Below are 6,959 nucleotides of genomic sequence, written 5' to 3' on the forward strand. Positions count from 1 at the left end.
AGATGATGATTAGTGTATATTATGCATATATGAAATTATACTCCTGTGCATATTTTTAATAATTTGGAAATTTAAGAGAAAAATAGAAAAATAGTTTGAAATTTTTAATAATAACCATCATATTTGATTAAAGTAGATAGATGCTGTTCTAATTCTTACTCAAATTTTTATATATGGGGAAATTTTTATGGGCTTGATATCGATTCTGCTATTTTAACTCTGCTTTTTTAAGAGTTAATAATTTTAAAAGTTCTCTGTCCTGGTTACTATATATATAATGTCTCATACTAACTGTGTAGAGGAGGTCAACTTATGTAGAATTAGTCAGGAAGTCTATCAGGCTTTATTTCACAAGCAACATGAAACCGATGATATTTCTCAAATCAAATCTCAATATGAGGGGATTGGCATTGTGGCATAGCAGGTTAACCCCCAACTTGAGACAACTACATGCCATATTAGAGTGTCTGGGATTGAGTCCTGACTCTGATTCTGATCCAGCTTCCTGCTAAGGTACCTGGGAGACGGCGGATGATGACTCAAGTATTTGGGTCCCAACCACCCATGTGGAAAACATGACTGGAGTGACTGGCTCATAACAAACTGGCCCATCCTCAGCTGTTGTGGGCAGTCACGGAATGAATCAGCTGATAGATGATTGTCTGCCTTCCTCCCCCTCCCCCTCCCCCTCCCCCTCCCCCTCCCCCTCTCCTTCTCCCTCTCCCTCTCCCTTCCCCTCCCCTCCCTCTCTCCCTCTCTCTCTCTCTCCCTCTCTCCCTCTCTCTTTCTCCGTGTGTGTGTGTGTTCTTTCCCTCTTCGTCACTCTTCCTTTCAAGTATATAAGTAAATATTTTTTAAAGTCAATATGAGACAAGTTCATAGATTTGTGTCCATATTTTGCTGTTATAGAAAAAGAAAGTCAGGATGGGCTCCCCAGCAGAAATGCTCACCAGTACTCTGCTTGCCGCCGTGCCTCAGTACTTCTCCCTGGCCACCTACCACATGGTCAGCTTAGACCTGGACTCTTAGACCTCACTCTGTGTTGCAACAACATTCCCCAAAGCACCCAACCATTTATAATACCTTTGTTCAGTTCTTAGTTAGGGAGAGAGGGTATTGTATGGAATTGCTTACTGTAACCCCAGAGGATTATGATTTCTGTTACAAGAATTTGGCATGAGGTCTGGAAGATGGGGCATCCATTAAACTTGCAGTTAATGGTACTGTGCTCAGGGCAAGCCCCAGGAACCAAAAGCACTGGTAGAGGCGTATGGCATGGAGGTATGGAAACTCTTTGTGTCACACACTGGCATGCCTTTCTGCTCATAAATTTGTTATTTTTATGATAACTACTTTGACCTGCCAGAAGCTCTTCTATGTGTCAGGGTGGTAGACTCCTTAACAAGCAGAACAGTAATCAAAAAGCATTTGATTTTTGGAAGGATGTAGCTACTGGTCTACAACAAAATTTTAAAATGTCAGCTTTTAAGGAAAACTGTTGATTATACTTTCCAGAAATAAAAAGAGAGAGAGAAAGATCTAGGCACATATTTACACAGTTGTCTCGAATCTAAGAAAGCATCCTGAACAGCTCAAAAATGCTAGGAAAATTCTTCTGTTAATTACCAGTTCTCACAATGATTATCATGGACTTCTCTGCAAATATATCCTTGGAAATAATTTTGAAGATTGTGTTGACATCGTGATTTCAAATGCACTGAAACCTGGTTTCTTTTTCCCATTCGCCAAGTCAGAGGTCTTTCCAGACACTCACGAATGAAGGGGAGACAGAGGTGCTGCCATTTCGGGCTAATCCTGGGTGGTTCTCCCAAGGGAACATTGTTTACCTTTATGAACTTCTGAAGGAAATGTCTGGCAAACCTGAACCCATGTTTGTTTACTTTGGGGACAGCATGCAGTTAGAGTTTTTCCAGCCCACTGCTATGAGAATCAAGAGACAGTTTCTCCTGGAGAAACTCAGAGGAAATAGGTGAGAATCTTGAGGTGTCTGAATCTCTTGAGAAGAAAGGAAAAAACAAGGGGCCAAAGACAAAACTTCTAAATAGTTTATCTAAAAAATGGGGCTTTTTATCGATTCAGTTTTGGGGTTGGAAAATACAGAAGACTCCTTGTTTGTTACACTGTCTTCTAAGGAATCAATACTTACAGCAGTATTGCAATACCAAGTATTGAAGTAACTGCAGAAGTACCCCGTAGACTATACATTTAAAAGATTCTTCTCAAACAATCCAAAACATCTGGCTACTCTCCATTGGTTTGTTAAACCATTGGCAGTGGACCAACAGTCTTAACGAATGAGACATTGACAGCCAAATAGATTATCTTTACTGAAAAATAAAATACCATATACGCAGCAAGTGCACTGTAAAAAATGTTCATTTTCAAAAACACTGTGCATGTATGGAGAAACAAATTTTAATAAAAATCGGCCAAGAAATTAATATTTGTTTATTGATATCCTTTTTATATAGATCATTATGATATTTAAAAGCTGTCAATAAAATGTAATATATAGGAGTGAAATGGACATGTTGAGATTCGGTGATTGTTTAGAGCCCTTGTCTCCACTATTGAGGAACAGTGTTTTTTTTTCTTCTTAGTATTTGTTTAACTCTTTACTTAGTGTGTGGTCACTCTTACAAGTATAAAGTAACTAAAAATAGATCTTTTAAAAAAATTAAAGAGTGGGGGTAGGAGAGGGAGTAAGGAAGAAGCATGGAAACGTGGGCTGGAGGAGGGATAGGGTGGGAAGCATCACTATGTTCCTAAATCTGTATATATAAATTCATGCAATTTGTATACATTAAATAAATTTTTTAAAAAACAACTGTCATTAAAGTCTCAGTGCCCTATAATAATAAAAGCACCTTGGTGCTATTTTTAAACCAACAATTCTGAGATCAGAATTCACATGTGGGGATAAACACACATACACACATTTACACAGAGTGTTAGTCCCAGACCAATAGCACAGTGTAGCATAGAATAGCAGGGAAGAACTGAGAACTTGATAATGAATATTTGTGGGCCCCATTACAAACCTACTAAATCAGAAACTCTGGGAGTGGGGGCCAGCAATCTATGTTTTAAGAAGAATTGTAAGTGATTCTGGTTTACTCTATGATTTGAGAACCACTGGACAGAACATATCCTTCAGATATTAGTTTCATTGGTCTTGGTAGACAGTAGCTGAGAATTGATATGTATTTTTATATGCCCCAGCGAAGAGCAGCCAGAATTGAGAATAACTGATCTGTGCCAATTTCTTCAATTTATATCCAAGAACTTTGAGTCCAGTGAGGTTAATTACTTTTCCAAGTTATTAGGTTCCTTGCTATTCTGTGTTTTCCAAAGCAAGGAAATAAAGAAGCATGATTTATTCTGAGAGCATACACCAATATGGGACATAGTCTCAAAGCCACTAACTCAACCTCTGATGTCACCCATTAGGTTCCCCTACCCCAATAATGTTAAAAGCTATTTAACTCATTTTTAATAACTTTAAGGCATGCACTGTCAATAGGGTTAAAAATTGGTTGTTAATATGAAAAAGCAGTCCTAGATAATACATTGCACTGTGGACTTCCAACACTCAACACTACTCAACAAAATCTTATTCTTTGTTATTAGTTTTCATAATTTGGGAGGGAAACTCTAACGTATAAAGTTATTAATTAAATTTGATTTCAATTTTTAAAAAATGAAAGTTAGGGTTGAAGAAGTCTGAGGACTACAGCTCTTGTACATTTAAGAATTGCCCAAAGCCTACAAACATGCAGTATGTTGGAAAAGAAGGAATCTTTAAAAATGCGCTAGTTCTACCCTCTACTTTCACAGAGAAGAAAACTGATTCTAAGAGTTAAATTAGTTATAAATTTACTCAATGAGTAGTGGAGAGCCAGTATAGAATACAACTTTCCTCTTAACCTATTGCCCAGTATTACAAGAAAGTGATTAAGTATTACAATACAGTGATTAAGTTTGGGGTGTTGAGTCAGAGATATTGCATTCAGGTTACAAATCTCCCAGTTACCAACTAGCACCTTGAGCAAATGCAAGTACTTAACCACTCAGTATCTTAAAATAGGGACAATACTTATTTTTCCACAATGTTTTATGAGGGTTAAATGAGACCACATCCAATATAGTATCTTGTATACTTTTTGACTATCACTAAGTGCTAGGTAAAAGGCAGCTGTTGTTATTACTATAGTTTAAAAATTAAAAAATAAAAAACAATTTGAAATTGATGTTGGAAATGGTATTTTTTCTTAAAGATTCTATGAAGCATGTAACAATCTGTTCACCTTTCCCAATAATGAGGAAAGGACCTTTTAAACATTCTTCTAGAATAATTTTCTTTTATATATAATGAAGTCAGAAACACCTAAAGTTCAATACTCCCCCTGTCATTTATTAGCCTTCTTACTTTTCTGAACTTCAGTTTCTTTCATTGTAGACAACACAGATTTTTGATGGATTGTGTGAAAATTAAATGAGATGGATAAAAAGAGAATACCTAGGACATTATATATGTACATATTTTCTTCTTCCCTTATTTTTCTTCATAAATAATTTTTCAATTACAGTCAAAAAAAGAGAGGAAAATTATTCTGATACAAAAGAACAGAGAAATTGTGAAAGAATAGTTATGTTATTGATAGTATACTATTAATATTGTAGAGAGGACTTCGAACTCTACAAAGCACAATGACATGAGTTATAGTCTGATGTGTGTGCTGTCTCACCCATTATTTAAACTCTTTATTGCCAAAAAATTTTGAAAAATTATTCAGTACTATTTTTTGAATTCAAATTCTGTATTTTAACTTGGAGGCCTAATAGAAAAGAAAGTTTCTTTTCTAGTCAATATCCCTCATCCCTCACCATATACAAAAATCAACTTTAAATGGATTACTGTCTTTGTAAAACCTGAAACTTTAAAGTTACTAGAAGAAAACATAGAGAAGAGACTATAAGACATCAGAACGGGCAAAGATTTTTTTGGATCAAAGCCCAGAGGCACAGCAAACAAAAGCAAAATAGACAAATGGGATTACATACATATACACCATGAATACTACTCAGTCACCAAAAGAGTGAAATCTTGTCATTTGCAGCATCATGTATGAAACTGAAGTCATCAAGTTAAGTCAAAGAATCTAAGCACAGAAAGACAACTATTGCAAATTTGATTCATATGTGGAATCTAAAAAGTGCTGATCTCATAGAAGTTAAAAATGTAATGTTGGTTGTCAGAGACTAGGGAGGGAAAGAGGACAGGTGGAATGGGAAAGGTTGATTGACGGATACTAGATTATACCTATACAGGAATGAGAAAACCTGGAGTTCTATTGCACATCAAGGTGGTAAGAGATAGTGTTAATGTATTGTATATTTTTCTACAAAAGATTTAAAGATAAGATTTTGGATATTTTTCATCATAAAGAAATGTTAAATGTTTGAAGAAATAAATATTTTATCCTAATTGTACATTATACAATGTTTTTATTAACTCAAACATCATGTAATATGTATAAATATGTACATTTTGTCTGTTAAAGATATAATACACAATTAAAAGTAAATACATAGCAAGGAAGTAGTGATCCCACCCCTTTGAGTTTTGAGTGTATTATGAGAATAGAAAGAATTTATCAGTCCCACCTTTCTGATGGCATTTCTGCCTTATCATGGACAGCCTCTAGACAGACCTACAATTCCGATCTTCTGATGGGTTTGTCCCTGCCCTCTGATTGTTAGCTGTTATTCTGCTCACCTGAAGTGTGCTTAAAAGACAGCACTTTGACCACTTTGACAAGTTTTTCAGGTCTTTCTCTCTTGGAGCCCCCTCCTGACTGCAGCTGTGGGAGGTTTCCAACTTAAATCTTGCTTTGATCAAAAGAATACAATAAATAAATAAATAAATAAATAAATAAATAAATAAATAAATAAAGGTGGTCGTTGAGGTGCAATGGCTTGAGCCACTGCATGGAATACCTTCATCCCATGCATGTTGGAGCACCTGGGATTGAGTCCTACCTCTGCTTCAGATGCAGCTGCCTGCTGATTTGCACTCTGGAAGGCAGCAGGTGATGACTCAAATGCTTGGGTTCCTGTCACCCATGTGGGTGACTGGGATTGAGTTCAAGGCTCCTGTCTTTGGCCTGGCTTAGCTCTAGCTTCTGAAGCAGAGGATGGAGGATCTCCGTCTGTCTCTCTCTATATCTCCTTTTTTTCTTGTCACTCTGGCCTTTCAAATACATACACAAATCTTTTAAAAAAATACATAAAACGAAGACAGAATCTTTGGCAGTGGGAAATCAAAAATTTTTAGCAGAGATGTGACTAATCTTATTAAGGCTTTGGAAAAAACAGCTTTGGTGACAACTGAGACTGGATTTTCAGGAAAAGGAATGAGGCAGAGGGGCAGGAATTTAGCATAGTGGTTAAGATGCCAGGTAGGATGTCTGCATCCTACATTGGAATTCCTACATTCAATTTCTGGCTCCCTCCTGATGTCTGATCATTGCAGGCACTGGGGAGTAGACCAGAGCATGGAAGCTCTGCTGTCTGTCTGTAGGCACCTCTCTCTCTCTCTCTCTCTCTTTCTGTTTCCATCTCTATCTCAAATAAATTAAAAGACTGGGAGAGTCTCCTTTAAAAGATTGCTAAATTGTCCCAGTAAGAGACAGGGACATACTAACTAGCTACTGGCCATCCTGTGTAAGAGAGAAAGAATCAGCTTATCTGGAATCATCACTCCCTCCCCCCATCTCCTGCTGTACTTGAGGGTGGCTCTTCAGACATCTCTGTCATCACCTGCTCCTTCACTGCGTTTTTGTGATCATCTTCAGGAAGATATTGTGCCTCTAAATTCTTTGCTCCTACAAATGGACATTTTATCCACACTTTAAAAATCTGTTATATAAATGAGT

The 6,959-nt window shown here is 36.8% G+C and overlaps 1 pseudogene; it reads left to right on the forward strand.

The window, feature by feature from the left end:
* The first annotated feature begins 924 nt into the window (after positions 1-924).
* Positions 925-2,230, forward strand: LOC138849871 (5'-nucleotidase domain-containing protein 1 pseudogene; annotated as a pseudogene).
* The last annotated feature ends 4,729 nt before the right edge of the window (positions 2,231-6,959 follow it).

This window comes from Oryctolagus cuniculus, chromosome 5, assembly GCF_964237555.1.
Source record: "Oryctolagus cuniculus chromosome 5, mOryCun1.1, whole genome shotgun sequence".
NCBI lineage: Eukaryota > Metazoa > Chordata > Mammalia > Lagomorpha > Leporidae > Oryctolagus > Oryctolagus cuniculus.